At 38.1% G+C, this 16,343-nt stretch overlaps 1 protein-coding gene across 1 annotated transcript in view; it reads left to right on the forward strand.

The window, feature by feature from the left end:
* The first annotated feature begins 240 nt into the window (after positions 1 to 240).
* The window catches only part of LOC113237765 (calexcitin-1), a 114,386-nt gene continuing 98,283 nt past the window's right edge, over positions 241 to 16,343 (forward strand). The window contains exons 1-2 of the mRNA XM_026474405.1: positions 241 to 299; positions 3,097 to 3,122. The gene's annotated coding sequence lies outside the window, so the exon portion shown is untranslated. The remainder of the gene's footprint in view (positions 300 to 3,096; positions 3,123 to 16,343) is intronic.

The following is a 16,343-nucleotide window of genomic DNA, read 5'->3' on the forward strand; positions in this document are numbered from 1 at the left end:
AACAATTTGTAAAATTGGTTGAAAGAAACGCGCAAAATTTACAAGTCATCGCGTTTAATCGACAAACTCCTTTTGAAAGGTACAGTCAATTTGCCATATAAATCGCGAGTGATACAGAGAAACATTCCCGGGGCACAGCTATCCGAACGATCAATCTTGCCTTCGCGTTCTTTGCAGTTGCAGTATAGGTTGGTCCCTATACAAATCGAGTATAGCTTGTGTTGGTCCATGTTGGCCCATTCCGCCGCACGGCATTTGACGTCGCGCTACCATCGAAGACACCCGCCCTTCGTTCTCAGGTACCGTGTCCTACTTTTAAATACGATATGTGAATTTAAAAAAAAAAAAAAAAGAATAACTATGAGCTAGAGCTAGTTTTGAAATTTGAAATTAATTTTCTTTTTAATTTTTAATAGTGCCTTAGTTTTTATTAAAACCGTTATCTAGTTCTCTATTTTTAAACATTATTTTTATCTTATTTCACTTTTAAATAAAAAATTAAAATTTTCGAATTTCGAATTCTATAATCCAATTTCAAAAATTCTAAAACGTGTAAGTTCGTAAGTGAATTTTAAAATCCCCGAATGCCGTGGGAAAGTTTTGTGCATTGTGTACTGCTTTCGAAAGCCAAGTTCAAAACTTTGATATATTGGCCGACGTGTTCGGTATTAGAATTTACCGCGGTGCCTACATGCAATAAGCTAACGCATCTCATACATAATAACATATGCAAAGAAGTTAATATATAATGCGCATATGCGAAATTCAGAAATTAGTGGGTTTTATAAGCGGAAAAAGGATATTTTGATAGTGCAAAATTTACTACGGAGGTTCGCTTGAAACGTGTGGCGTATTCAAATTTTTACGGCAAGTTACGTAATAGGTACGACTTAGAATTTCCAAGTGTACGTTACTATTACTTTATTTTGAAGGAGTATTGTGTTACCTGATCTCAATTGTGTTAGATCTAAAATGTGTGTTAGAAAAAAAATATATATTTCGTCAAACTATAAATTTTTTTTCTCAGAACAAATGCAAACGGTGTTTGAAATTAAAAATTCACAACTCTAATTATGTACGTGGCATGGATTTTTCATGGCAAGTACTTAAGTACTCTTAAGAGTACAAGGGGCGACTACAGTTAAGCTGTCAAAAACAATTGCCAATTAAAATTGGTATCATAATCGTTACCTATTTATTATTCGCCTTGATTGAAGCCTTTTCTAATTAGAGCGAGTGCGCGCCATTAAACATAAAAGCAGTTGTGCCGCTATCTAGCAGTTGATAATTTCACAGAATGTATATTATAAAAACCATCTACAATCGAATCGATTATAATTTTATTAGAGTCGGCGGACTAAAAGACATAAGTCAACAAAATACTTCATTTTTTAACGTAATATATTATATTCCCGGACACATAATTCGAGCCACCTTGCATTTTCTAATGCCTTTAGCTTAAAAATGCTTGATTGCTCAAAAATGCTATTAAGCAACTTTGAAACTGATATACCAAACGTCGTTTCCTTAAGTCTTTATTGAAAATGTGAATTTAAAAAATCGGAGAAAACCTATCCTTTAAGGATAAAAATGCAAGGTGACTCAAATTATGTGTCCGGAAGTGTATGATTATATTTTTTTGTGTAGTTTACACTGTTGGAAGATGTGAAGATAATGATAAATTTGAAAAAGACGCCTCTAGAATATAAGTTACAAATTAATGAAGTAACAAATGAATTTGACTTTTGTGCTTTAGTAAGTGTATTAATTGAAATAAAAGATGTTGGTTTTTGACTTACGTGCTTTAGTCCGCAGATCCTAGAAATATCAATTATTTGAGAATGAATGTACAAATGAGAAACAAACGAAGGCTTTATAGTTACAGAATCGTACAAACAGCGCGTTATTAATTTACTTTGAAAGAAATCGAGGATATAGGATCGCGACTCTATGGTACTCGAGGTGTCAATTGCGTAAACTCAACCACTGTAAAAAATTTTTAGTAGCGACCATCGTATTGCTCTCAGTCGCCTCATTTGAGAACGTTCATCTACCGTGTCCAATCAAAACACTATAATATCAAAAACAATAGTTTAACAAAAAGGATTTTTGGTTTTTTGTGTATTTTGAAGTTACATACAAAGATACAATTGACTTATGTTGTACATTAGATATTAAAGAAATCTATCCTGCTGTTATAATTTTACTTTGGAAAATAAACTATTACTATTGAAAGACGAATAAATTTGTTTTCTCTTCATAAAAGCTGGAAGATTCTTGTTGTTTTGAAATTACAAAACACTATAATGAGCCTTGTAGTGTGTTGGTTTGACACAATAATTTCATTGCGTATTTTTATGATTTTGCAATTAGCGAGCTAATCATCTTTGACAAATCTTTCGCAAACAGAACGAAGTAAAAAATGGTCATTGTGCTTGAAAGCTTAAAATCACTGCTCTAACTTTCGGATCGTCGTAATAATCAAGGAAACATAGTAAGTTTCTCAACGTTCTTATATTTTTTAATAATCACGCCCCATAAAATTTTAAAATTAAAAGTGCCTCGTACCATAGACAATATGTTGAGTGTGTGCGTTATTTATTTATTTATCTAATTAATATAAAGATTTTATAATTGATAAGCAAGTATAATTTTTCAAGAATTAATCGTTCAACAATTAAAATTTCATCAAATATAGTTCACAAGTAAGATAATAAATAGCATTATATTATAAATTGCTTGCATTGCAATAGTTGTAACATAATAATTGTATTCTTTTTATTCAATTCAAATGTATTTTTCACTGTTAAACGCCAATGTACCTCGGACATATAGAAAAATGTAGCAAATATAAATAAATATACCTAATTTTGCGTCCCAATGTAAGAACGTGTCGCAAGTTTGAGAGCGCAGTAATAAAAGTAGAAAACCCTACGGATGAAATAACAAAAAATTGCCTGAAACATGCCCAAATAAATACGTGTTCCAATATCCCAAAGTATCTTTATAAAAGAATCCCTTTGCACGCTGTTTCTCAGCCATTCTCGTTCCCCACTCGAGCATCGAGCGTACTCAATGATAGTCTGTTTATTGCAGGTGCAACCCGGATTCAGACGAGAAAAGTGAGTTTTAGATTTAATTTTCGACTTAAACAATTTACATTTTGACTCTGAAATTAAGGTGCATTTATCAACATTTGACGTCAATGTTTTGTCTATATATAAGAAATAGTTTTTAAAATTCCGCAAAACGTAAGTTGTAACTTTTCTTTTTTCTTGTTTAACAAGAATCTACATTCTTTTGCTGAACACAATATAATTTTTGTTGTGGTCTCCAGTGGCCGTATAGATGACGTATGATTAAAAACCGCTTTCGTTCTAAAGTTTAGTAAATTCAAACAAAAAATCGACTTAGCTTCCTTTTTTATTAGACTTCGACTATTTGAGATGTTTTCTTTTTGCTGTACTCTATATAACTTTTATTGTGATATCATGTTTATTAATCACTTTTGTTCTAGAGTTTTCTAAATTCAATCAAAAAATCTATTTACCTTTTAGATTAGTCTTCGACTGTGTAAAGAATCTTTTCTTTTCACCACACGCAATATAACAGTGATGAAAGGCTTTAATACGCTTTCGTACTAGTAAATTCTGTTGTGGTCTCTAGTGGCTATATGACGTGGTCGTGATTATGAACGACTTTTGTTGTAGAAGTTTCGAATCATACAAAAAAATCATCTTAGCGTCCTTTCAGGTTAGATTGCGACTATTTAATGTTGATGTATTGCTTCTTTTTGATGTACACAATATAACGGCGAAGAAATTTGTGATCTGTAGTGCTTTACAGATGACGTCATGATTACAAACCACTTTTGTTCTAGAAGTTTCGAAATTTAAACCAAAAATTGATTTAGCTTACTTTTAGATTATCGGTTTCATTGATTTTTTACAAAGTTGAAATTTTCTTGTGGAAATTTTCAAATTAAAAAGATGATAATTTAATTTCGGAGAATATTTTCTCTAAATTTTGAGCATAATTTTATTAAACCCTATATAGACACGGAATGCCTATTGTGTTACATAATTAAAAAGCGTTAAAAATACCAGTGCGGTGAAATTTTTAATCAAAATTTCTGTTCATAAACGCGGATTTTAATTTTTATTCAATAGAGCTTCAACGTGGATTTTTTTCAACGGCAATGTTTAAAAAAAATTCAATATGTCAGCGACATACGAGGTTAGCAAGTGATTATTAATAAGCAATTGTTGCAAAATGTCTATTTCTAGAAAGGACCAGTTTGAAACTGATTATGCCAGAATGACTAATTATCTGACCTTTAATTAGAGTATAATTTAAAATTCGTCTTTTATGCAAAACCACGTATAATCTCGTACAGTAACTTTATTCCTGCAGATATCTAATAGGCTGTAGTTATTGTTTATTATATGTAATTTCATTTTTTTTATGAAACTCAGTGACGAGGTGGACAAGTCAAGTTGAACATGTGCCTTGTGGTAAGCGACACGACTGTCCATTGCAGTTGCAGTGTTACTCAGAGCTTTAAATCGCAAAGATCTATGAGGCACTGCCACTGCGCACGTCGCCGCCGCCGTCACACGTTGTGGAGTCGAAGCTCCAAAATCTCGATCATCGCAGAAAAGTAGCCTGCTTGTCGGTTTTCTATCGGATACATTTCGGGGAGTGTGCGCAGGAACTTTTCAATTTGGTTCCGCCCTCACCGTTCCTCCTTCGGTCGACTAGAAGGTCCGGAGCACTCCATTCTTATGTCGTTGATATTCCACCTATTCGCACTAAGCGCTTTGCCTCCTCCTTTCTGATGCGTACGGCAAAGGAATGGAATGCTCTACCGGCATATGTATTTCCCGAAAAGTACAATTTGGGGCTATTCAAGGCTAGAGTGAATAGGCATTTTTTAGGCAAACGCGTCCCATCGTCGGTCACATCGTCGCTTAACATCAGGTGAGATTGTGGCCAAGCGTGTGTCTATTATATATTAAAAAAAAAAACACGTTTACAAGTCCCATGTGTCTAATTTTATTAGCACCCTTACTTACTCTTCAAAACCGGAACGCAATAATGCTCACATTACTGCTTGGCGGCACTAATAGGTAAGGTGGCAGTAGTTCCTTGGAAGAACTAATATATTTATAATAATAATAACACACGATACCATCATAGGTACCGGAGCTGTAGGCACACTCACTTCCCGTTGTGCGTTGCACTACCAAAAGTCCACTACCAAATTTCTTTGGTGGCGGAGCAGTAGGCACGCCCAATGCCGAAGCGTCTCTCCAGTTCCCAGAAACCTACGCGGCTAGAGGGATCGGAGAATGTCTAGCTCGCCCTCTATTAGCCTAGCACTTGTGCCGGAGATTTTTTTTTTTTTTTTATACATGACAGGCAAATGACTCCACTCCACCTGATGTTAAGTGGAAAGTGGTATCCAAACGCGAAGGAACCTAGTGCAGCGATGAAACCCTCACTGCACTAGCCACCTCCACCCTGCCTGCCTACAATATGCCTCTTCACGCCTCGTTTGAAGGACCCCATATCAGGGATGGAGGAACGAAGAGTATCCAGGACATTATAACGATGTTAAAGGAAACCGACCCAGACGACGTGCCTGCTTTCGTGGCAAAGGAGCTGCACAAGCTGCCCCCTGTCACGTTCGACCATGTCGATGTCACTAGGCTGCTTAAGGACATCACATCCCTGAAAGCAAGTCTGGCCGAAGTGCAATGTAAATTGGAGGCTTCGGATAACACCATCTGTGAGTTACGTGCCCAAGTTGTATTACTGAGTAGTGCAACTTCGGTAAGTAGGTCACCCGAGGCCTGTAACGTGAATACTCGTCGCGGGGCACATAATGCATCTATCGGCAGTTTTGAATCGGCCCATACGGATGCGTCACCGACCGCTGTCGCTGAGCGCGTTTCCCCGCGCCCCGCCCCTCGATTGTCCGCTCCGGCGGAGACGTCACGCGTAAACACGTTGACCCCTCCACGTGATTACGCCGCTGTCGCAGCTGTTAACCGACCCGTTGCTCCACAACCACAAGCCAGGCAGCTATCAACGAAGGGGATGAAAAAACCTCGTGTACCTGTCTCTGAAGTTGCAAAACCACAGAGGCAGACGGCCCGGTGCGACGATGACGGCTTCACAAAGGTGGAGAAGAAGAAGAGGAAGCCCACCAGCCGTAACCTGTGCGGCACTGCACCGACAGGGTCCAACTTTTTGCTGCGTCCGGCAATCCCGACAACGCTGCTGTACCTGTCACGCCTGCATTACTCCACGAAGTCTGAGGAGATAGTGGAGTACATCAGGTTGAAATCCAAATACACCCTGAGGGTCGAGCGGTTGGAGTCCCGCCACTACGTGAACTTTAATTCGTTTGTGGTGAGAGTGCCGACCGAACATCTGTCGACCTTCATGAAGGAGGAGTTCTGGCCGAAGGGTGTCCTATACCGGCGATTCCGTGGCCGGTTGCCTGACACCAGATGGCGCCACACGTCGCCGACAACCTAAATACGTGTTAAATTAGTAATTAGTGTTATTTTATATTGTTATGTATGTTAGTCTGTAAGGTATGTATCTATGGGTCTCAGTAACCTGAATATAAATAAATAAATAAAAATAAAATAAATAAGAGGGAGGGAAGACATGTGCCGGAAGGGAGTTCCATTTGTCAACCGTGCGGCAGAGAAAGGAGCCACAGATGTCGGTCCAACTGTCCTGTACCTGCCTCCATGGCCGAACGGTTACCATGCTGGACTGCCACGCAGAGGTCCCGGGTTCGTTTAGCCGGGAGATATATTTGTATGGCCTACATTTATTTCTGTCGTAAGTATGGGTGTAATTTGTGGTTGTTTACGTGTGTCCATGGTACCCTAGACACAGGGTTTTCCCTAGTGCGGGGCTATGTTGAGTGTGTGCGTTATGCGTTGTTATTATAATATACGGACATAGCTTCCAACTTTAAGTGCAACACACGTGCCCCACGCGTCTCCTCATCTTAGGCTCTCATCTAGACCAGTACTAAGACGTGCTAGCTGCACATGAGACAGATGCCCCGGCCACACATCACCGGAGCAGACGTCCGTCTTTGCAGCTACCATAACCCCCACGAGTCCATACCCAGAGTCCGGATCCGCCAGTGAAGGTGATTTGATAGTGGACATTTGAGTCAACGGCTTAGCGGTGGCAACCGTTACTTGTACAACACACAACGGGAAATAAGCGTGCCTGCAGCTCCGGTACCTATCTGGAAAATAGGGAGGATACTGTACGTGCACCCGGAACGGTTCACCCAAGGCACTAGCCTCTTGAGAACCGGATGAAGTCAGTAACAATGGTCTGTGATAACCCTGCACACGGCCTGATCCGGGATCAGGACCTGAACTGAAAAGACCCCTGTGCTTGCACAGGTTATTAGTGCCTTTCACGTATAACCTAGAGGTTGAAAGTGAAGGGCACTATAATCAAAACACGTATCGACATTACGGGAGCTGGTCTACTAACAGTACAAAGAGTACTTTCCTGAAAATGTAAGTTATAGCCGCCATTGTAACTTTTCTTGCCTTATGGTACTTCCTAACTTTTGTCAATAACTTACAGCTAACTGATTATTGCCTTTCTCATTTCTACGGACACCTTTCGCTGGCCTTCAGAAAGTATATATTTATAAGTATATATGCTTAGTTGGTATAGCGTCTAGCACGGTAAGCTAGAAGACGTCGGTTCGAATTGTGCCGGATCGAAGGAATTTTTTCTGAGTGTTCCATCTATGTATTAATAATTATAGCAAACTAGTGGAATAATTTCACAAAAAAATTATTGAATATCAACTCAATAAATAAGTTAAAAGTATATATTTGTTCAGATAAGGTACACACGGAACTGGTAAAATTGTAGACCTCCGTGTCTACAAAAGTATTTGCTGCTTTATTATTGCTGTAACGAATCCCATCAAAACTCACAATGTAACGACTTAAAAAAAGTTTTAATACAACCTATATTAAATAAAGTTTTAAGTTTGAGTGATATTTTACTCCAAAAAGTCTTTTATTAAGGAATAAGTTCTTTCTAAAGAACAATGTCAAGGCGACTGACTTCCGCTTTCATGACATTTTTCCCAATAAGATTGTAATTCCAATAGGATATCTAATATTAATGTTTGTAACCACATCACAAAAACCACAACCTGACAAACATTTTGATAGGTAATAATTACATAAATTAATTAGTAATGTCATCTATCACAATTAAAGTCTTCATCAAACGCTAAACGTCAACAATCCCGCCAAAGTTTTTTTTCACATTTTTTTCTGTTGTAGGGACGCATCGTAAATATTTATTGTTTATACTAGGATATTGAGTATTTTACAGTAAAATATTAGTAAAAATTTGGTGTTAATACTTGTGGTAACATTAATATTAATAACATTAATATTTGTAACAGGTCACCAATCGGGTACTGCTATTTACGGGTAGCTATGGTTACCAGTAATGTTGTCGTAAATGACATATTGTAGCTATAGGTACCAATAACTATTTAATGGACACGTATGTACCGGACCTAGGCCTCTGAGTGTCGTATTCTAGAACTCTACTCAATGCTCAAGTCAGGATTGCACTGGAAACACAAGCACTGGAAATACGACCCTAATGGCAGGGACTTGAGTATGATTTCGAGTGCTTTAAACCATACTCAGATCCTGACTTGAGCATTGAGTCTACTCAACTCTAGTTCTGGAATACGACCACGAGAACACCAACTTTTCTGGACTCCAAGTTGCTAATTTTCTTGAAATTACTAGTTATTGTAATTCCATTAAGACTGCACTGAGACCTTATGGCAATTTGTGATAATATTCGTTACCCATTAGCAACCCATTTATACGTCACACTGCTGGGCACGGGTCTCCTCTCAGTCGAGGGTTAAGACCATAGTCCGCCACACTGGCCCAATGGGGGTTGGAGACTTCACACGTTTCACATTCCTCCTCTGCTTGAAAGGCGGTTTGATTAAGCTACTACGGCTTTTTAACAATATTCGTTATCATCTAAAAGTCATTTGTAACTGTAGTTGAATCTCAATAGAGTACAGTGGAATAATCGATAAAACCTAGATAACAGAATGCACGTTTTCTTATAAAATTTCGAAGTAAAGTCATTGACTTACAAATAAATGGACGACGTGTCTAATACAAAAACCACGGAAAAAATGTCCCAAGTCAACCTATTTAAACGTAGTGACATGTGAAGGAATATGAAAAAGTTAAAACGTTGAATTTAAATTGTAATGTCATCGCGGTACTGTCTAATTTTGCTTGCTTCGCTGTCAGTCGAACAAACGAAGACTAGAGCGTGAATGACGCTCTGTATACGATTTTCACGCCCTATAAGTACTTTACGTAACTTTTTAGCGCGGACCCGACGTCCATATAATTGTAAGTCAATGAGTAAAGTTGTGTTTCTTTTCTATCGTGAAATTTTGTTACGAATCGTGTTTTCACACCATGTAGTAATCAGTGTATATCCTCAGTTATACTATTTTCGTGATTGATTCAACTGCTTGACTCTTGTATGTCGTGGTCCCGCGTCCATATAAATATATGGATTTACTTCCGCCATGCTCCCGATTTAACAGGCCTCCGACTCGCACCCGCTGTGAGTGTGTTTCACGCTTTATAGTTTTTCGCTGTTTGATGAACATCGGCAAACCTGTTTACAGATCATCAGCTCTTTTCCGAACCAATGCAGGGACCTCAATCACAAAACGATTAATTAATTTACTTCCACTTGTCCAACCGGCTTGAAACTTGGTATATAATATAAATCCGATAACATTACATTAATATTGTAACTTTGGTTTGATGCTGCACCCCAGTCAGTCTACAAACTACCCAACTTCCTCAACTACTTAATAACTTTGTGTTTAGACTCAGCTCGCAAAATTTTAACTGCCTCTGTGGCCTAACGGTTACCATGTTGATTTGCCACTAAGAGGTCCCGGGTTGGATTCTCGGTCTGGGAAAAATATTTGTATGGCGAACATTTATTTCTCTCGTGAGTTTAGGCAGGGCTCATTCTCTCGCTCAGGGTTACGTGACAAGAGCGCCGACGTCGGCGCAAGCGCTCATACAAGTCTTTCGTTTATGAGCATTCGGTTCTGCACGCGGCGGGCAACGTTATTTTCACCTTTTTCATTGTTTTGTATGTCATTATTTTTTTGGATTTAATAGGCTATTATAGCGAAGGCATTTTTGATTTTGTATGAGAGTGACGTATCTGTTACGTAGTAACATCTCAATAGTTTGGGTGTAATTTGTGGCTGTCTATGTGTGTGTCCGTGGCACCCGCGATACAGGGTTTCCTAGTGCGGGGCTAAGAATTTGTGTTACTTATTATTTATTTTATTTTATGGTGACTTTATTGGCTTTTTGGAGGACACTATTTTGTATTAGCGGGAATTAAAGTCCTGTCTAGTACAAATGGGTGTCTAGATGAATTAAACAAGTGGGCTGTATTACACGATGTATTGATATTAAAATATAGGTGCGAACAATCGTTCCGTGCTGTCCCAAATCGAATCACAGTGCCCGCTACACGCGCGGCTCGAGTCACATCATCATTATCCCATCATCAACCTTTAGATCTTTGCGATTCAAAACTCCGAGTGGCACTGCAACAGTTACGGATAGGCCTGTCCCTTACCACCACTACTTGTTCGTTCCTTCACTTACGCACTTGTTTGTCCCATCACTTAATATTATAAAAAAAACACTAGTTAATTCGTCGAAACTGACACCGCTTTCTTATAAGACTTTAACATCGTTCTGTGAGCGACCAAGCTCTTGTAAAAAGCCGCCGATGTTCCAAAGAATAAAATTAGTTTGGAGGTGCTCGGAACGTAACCGTACACCTTAGTTGGTTCTCGCAAGGATTTGCGATGGTGAGGTTAGGTATATTATTATTATTAATTGTATTTGCAATAGTAATAAGTATATTATGCACGTCGGAAAGGGAGACGTCGAAGGAAACAGCCCCAACGCAGACTTAGTCAGGAATTACTTAATAATCGGCTTATTCACTCTTCGTTATCAATTCATTTTTTTTATGCACTTTTCACAGTGATTAGTCCGAAAGTATAAGATATGGATGAAGTTAAAACGGATTCTAAATATGACACGGCAAGTTCAGAGAGAGCGAGGCCGTTCGTCTTCCCTGACCAAGCAACTTATACAAAAAGCCCCCTCTCTCCAACCATACCCATTTTTTTTTAATTACCCGAGGGAATCTGCTTACAGATATCCCGGCCCTGCGGGGGCAGTGCCGGGGTTATGTGGGACTGGGTTGAACCCTGAAGGGGAGCAGCCCGACCGCACCAAACTCCCGGGGTGTTCCTCTCCGCTGCAGGTAGAGGCACGGGTACGCTATCGCTCGTTCGCGCCTCCACCAGCGGCTGGCCGCGCCGAGCGTAACCCCTCCCCGAGAAGGGAGACACAACGGTCCCCCGACTCCAAATGTAAGGCTCGCCGAACACCAGACGAGCTTTCCATCTCGGGCCCCTCTATGCTGGGCAGCGAACTCCCACGAGTCTGCTACCTAGGGGCCATGGGGCCAGGACAATATCCTCTCAACTGTAAATTTCAGAGGATGCTCCCCTAGTCCCCGCGGCGGATCTGGTAGGCTCTGCCGCAACACCCTACGCGCATCCATGTGGACTCTCCGTAGAGAGTCCTTTAGAGCGCCCACCGCACGGGCCTATCGCTTAAATTCGGCCGCGGAGAATAGGACGAGCGGCAACGACACACCGACACGTCTCTTCCCCCGCGACGCTCCTCCCCGCATGCGTCCGCGCGGTACGCCCTCCTCCTCGGGCCAGCTTAGCTCCATCGGCCGGCCCGTGAGTTCCTCTTAGCTTCACCATGGGATGAAATCGACCACAGCTACTAGAGCCCCTAGAACTACTAGAACTACTAGAACCCCCCCACGACAAGGCGGGAACCCATTCGGGGGGGGCTCTCCAACCATACCCAGTTTTAGCCGTCAAAGTGACGTGACATTTGTAAACAAAGAAACCTTCAGACTAGTTAAAATTATTCATAGGATTCGCAAATAGTCATAGGCCTAGTTACAGATTAATTGTTTGTAACTTTTAATGCTGCATAGAATCATTTAGCATTTTTTTAATGACGAACATGTCGTGCGCCTGGTGGTATGTGACACGCCTATCCACAACTATACCGCTCAGATCTTTAAACCTCTAAGATCACCCTGAGACGAGACTTAATGTTATTGATATTCCTTTTAAATTACATATTTCCTATTTTGTTGTGCACTTAAACTCGATATATCAGTTGTATCCTGTATTTAGGTCTGTAGGAAGAAATTTATAAATAAGCAAAAATGTTTGTTAGTGATTTTCTTTTATTAAATGTTTTTCCTGTACAAACGATTAAATATATAAATAAAATAGCTTTCCAGCATTATGTAGCCGTCGAAAACTTTACCAGCAACATTAATTTCTCATTATCGTGAAACATTTCGTCCAAAATGACTAATAATGTTGCTAAGTCTAAAATTTCGTATTCAGGACACGTAGAAGACGTTAATGGGGCAGTAGCGACCTACGTCCTCTTCCATTAAAACAAGATTATGCTAGTACTATGCTTGTATTTGCAAGTACTATTGCAGTACTATGTTTAATACCAAATTACGTAATTTAAATTGATAAAACTGCTAAAAAGCGAGGTCCAGTAAGTAATTAATTGTTTGCACCTTTTAATGCTCTATAAAATATTTTAGCGACGAACAAGCCGTGCGTGAGCCCCCGTAGTATGCCGCGTCGATAAAGCTATAATATCCACATTTGGCTGTCTTATTCGAATGATAAACTTTTATAATTTTATCACAATAGCGAACATGTCAGCACCGTTACGTCACATTTTTATGTCATCGCGAGCGCCGGCGACCAATGACTGCATAAGACTAACACAGTGCCAAACATGGTAGCAAGGTCACAGCTGGCGTTAAAATATTTGCACAGTAATTTTATCAACGTAAAAATTGAGCGCGACAAACGAGATGAAAAGTCATCTTTTGTTTCATGGTTTTCGCGGCGATGATTAAACGACAAAGTTAGCTAGCTATATACGAAATTTTATGTCGTTGTTCTTGTTCTTCAAAATGCATAACAATAGTTCATTACCAAAAAAAGCAAACTTAGATTTATTAACTGAATGAAATATTGTCACGGTCAGTTTTATCACACATATTTTACCATACTACGTCCACTGATCTTTAAATCTCAAATATCACCCTGAGACTCAAGTTGACAAATCCCTTCTGCCTGTAATTTGACTAACACCCTTACCCTCCAAAACTTAAACGCAATATGCTAACATTAGTGCTAGGCAGTAGAAATAGGTAAGGTGGCAGTACTTCTCTGGATGAACTCTTTAACTGTTTCGCAACTCTACTGCTGCTAAAATTACATACATTGCTTTACCGTATTCCTTATTACTATACATATATTCATTATATTAAAATACACGCATTCTGATATGCAGAAATATTTTATTGACAAAGCCAGGTGAATGAATTTAAAAGAATATATTTCCAGTCACATATATAAAAGAATACATTTCCAGTCATATATGTATACATATGTCAGGTCTTCCCTCTCATATTTGACGAGGAACTCTGGGCGCCAGCAGCTTGTCAACGTGCCTCTTCCAGGCTCTCGTCGCCAATAACACAAATTTGTTTTATTAAAGTACACACATACTGATATGTACAAATATTTTGACAAAGTCAGGTGAAGGCAGTGACATAAAAGAATACATTTCCAGCCATATATGTTTATGTCACTAATATTAGTAGAATTCTGTTTAACATAAAGATTGGAGTGGAATTTTAATTGCACTGGCAGTTGTTACGTATAATCTTGTTTATGTAACATTCATTTTTCAGAATAGTACCTATGTTTCTTGCATTAATTTCATAATCTGAATTATTCATTTTATTCCTTTTTATAAATATGTAATCAATCATAAAGCTTGCGAGCAAAACAAACAGCATGCAAATAAGCATACAACCTTCTCTTATATCACTCACTCCGCAAGGTCATAACTTTCCCATATGTTATAACTATCCCAACAAATGAACTTGACCGACGACGGCGGCGGCGTAAAATCGACGTGGTGAAAATTTTATTTATTTTATTATTTGGTTTATTTGAATGCAATATAATAAAAGTATTAATTTTTAAACATAATTTTTTATCATCATTCATTAAGTGGTTCATTTTTAGTAACAGTGCCTACATACCTGTTTTTTTAATAATATGGAGATAACAATTCGTGCGTCTGGTCTGAGAGCTAGTCTGGTCTGAGATATGCGAGCTTTAAATCCCAAAGATCATTGCTGATCTTTGCCACCGCGCCCGTCACTCTGAGACATAAGTAGACAAGTCCCATGACTGTATTTTCACCTACAGCCTTACTCTTCACAATCAAAACGAAGTAATGCTCACATTGTCGTACACTTACAAAGTAGCTAATGTACAAGTTTATTTAAACAATGTTTAGTTTTTTTTTATTCATCAATTTTTCACGACGATCACGCCGTCGCCGTTGGTTCGAAAAACCATCAGCAACATAGCTATTACTACACATTATCATTATACAACATACATTTATTTGTGTAAACACAGGTTATATAGAAATTGACCTAAATAATACAGTTTCACCGTGTCCGGACAAATATTAAGTATACAAACATATATATTTATAAATGGGTACGTTTACTCATATGTACTTCAACAGACTAAACTAGAGTGTAATATGTTGTTTTTTTAATATGACAAGGACGTGGACAAATAGATTTAATAAGTCTGTAAGTAAACTACTCCTAGGTATTCACAAATGTATATATATAATTATGAAAATAAAGTCATACCGACCTCTCTATAGAGAAACAACAGATAATAATGGTTATTATTCTATAGAAATTTATGCATAACAAAGGCGTACCCCTGGTATATTAAAACCACGTCGTGTGTGTAACTTAGTCTAATACAATACAAGTAAAACAAATGTAAATAAAGCTATTATAGTATTAAAATAAGCATTAAGAAAGGAACCAAAATTATGCAATCTTAATGATAAAGCTATAATTTAAATACTATAACGTAATGTGTAGTTGGGATGCCTAAACTAAGTAAATGTGTACCTGTATTTATAGCATCTATTTGGACAAATTTCTTTATATTACAGCTTAAAAACAGGTTTTCTATATTTGACAATACAATAATTAGTAGTTATAAATTAATGATTACCTATATAAACACAATTATGAAACAATATTGTTAGTTTTACTCTTATGCCAGAATTTGACAGTCTCTTTACATTATATTTTATTCATGACGAAATAATCAAAGTATAATTTAATTTAATGTAAAAGAAAGTACTGAGGAAGCAAAAGAATATATGCGAGTACGCTGTGCGGAGTTGTGTATGAGATGAAAAGGTATCAAGTCGTCTGTGGTTGGCTAAAGTAACGGAATCAAATTGAGTAATTGAGTGCTGTTTCAGAATTATTTGTTGCAAAGTGCTTTTATTACGAGAAAGCCATAAAAATAAAACGAACTTCATGAAACAAGTAACATTCGAATATCGTCGGCTAAATTCGTAAACTTTGTAACCATCATTCATGTGAACTTTTGAGTAGGCACAATAAACAGAATTACTAGAAATAAACATATGATAATCTTTCCACATTTATTTTATAACTAAAAAAGGGTCTACAAATTATATTTTAAAATTTGATTGCCCGATATTTCGCTTGAAGAGTAAAAAAGCGATTATGTCCAAAAACGGAGTTTACGAAATTGTCGTACGGTACAGTAAACGTACGATCGCGCACATTCGCATAATCTCGCAATACACTCACGTTCACAGAGCGGATAGTCCCACGCGCCTTTCATTATAGAATTGAAGCGTTTGCTCGGTGTTTAAAAACTGACATCAAAATATATATTCTATTATATTCGCGATCCTGGTATAAAAATATAAATAGGTACGTAAATACTACATTTAACAAAAGAAATTTCAGTATAGCACGAGAATACTGTGATGATTACCTTACGGCGAGGTGTCCAAAGTCAAAATCAAAGATTATTTATTCCATAGGTAAAATAAATTTACACTCGAAAACGTCACATTTAAGCTACTGCTCGTTCACTACGCTGACCTCCCTGAGAAGAACGAGCAAGAAACTGTAGGGATTGCTCTTTTCAAATAAACTTAAATGCTATG

This window comes from Hyposmocoma kahamanoa, unplaced genomic scaffold (genome assembly GCF_003589595.1).
Source record: "Hyposmocoma kahamanoa isolate Upper Pololo Valley unplaced genomic scaffold, ASM358959v1 94, whole genome shotgun sequence".
NCBI lineage: Eukaryota > Metazoa > Arthropoda > Insecta > Lepidoptera > Cosmopterigidae > Hyposmocoma > Hyposmocoma kahamanoa.